Here is an 820-nt window from a genome sequence, read left to right as displayed (position 1 = left end):
TCCTCCTCCTCCTCTTCGTCTCTTTCTCCTTCTTCTCTCATCCTCCTTCCTCTTCTCCTCTTCCTTTCCTCCTTCTTCTCACTACCTTTTTTTTTTCTCTCTTTTTTTTCATTTATTAATTAAGTTCCCCTTTTTTTCTTCTTCTTCTTCTTCTTTCCTCATTCATCTTTTTTACCATTTCATTTTGTTAAATCTCTCTACTCTTTCAGGTACTGTTTCTATTCTCGCCCCCCCCCCCCCCTCCTCTTATAAAAATTCAGATTCATTCTTTCACCATTTTCTCAGTGTCTTTGTCTCCATCTGCATTTTCCCAAACATGACAAACAAAGCATCTTCTTCTCAACATTTCAAACCTCAATTGATGGTGACGTTAAAGATGATGAGGAGAGCTTCCATTTTCATATTTACATTTCATTACGAGAAGGAGTGGCTTTATGAGAATTATATTCGTCGGAATTTTGTGTGTTTTCTCGGATTCAGTGAAATGGTGAATGTGTACATGTGTATGTATGGATTTCACACGCACGGAAACGTACACGGGTATATATAATGATACAAATGAAACACATTTGCGGACACGAAGCAAATAGATAAATGCACATATGCACACATGTATACAAACATACTCACACACACATATAGATACAAATAAACACAAACACAAATTTACATAAACACACACACAAGCGCACACACACACACACACACACACACACACACACACACACACACACACACACACAGAAACAAACACACATGCCCAGATTTATACACACAGACGTTTGTAGTCTTACACTTCAAACAAGCAAACAAACAAAAC

This window comes from Penaeus chinensis, chromosome 27 (assembly GCF_019202785.1).
Source record: "Penaeus chinensis breed Huanghai No. 1 chromosome 27, ASM1920278v2, whole genome shotgun sequence".
In the NCBI taxonomy this organism is placed as follows: domain Eukaryota; kingdom Metazoa; phylum Arthropoda; class Malacostraca; order Decapoda; family Penaeidae; genus Penaeus; species Penaeus chinensis.
Note: the sequence above shows the minus strand (reverse complement) of the source record.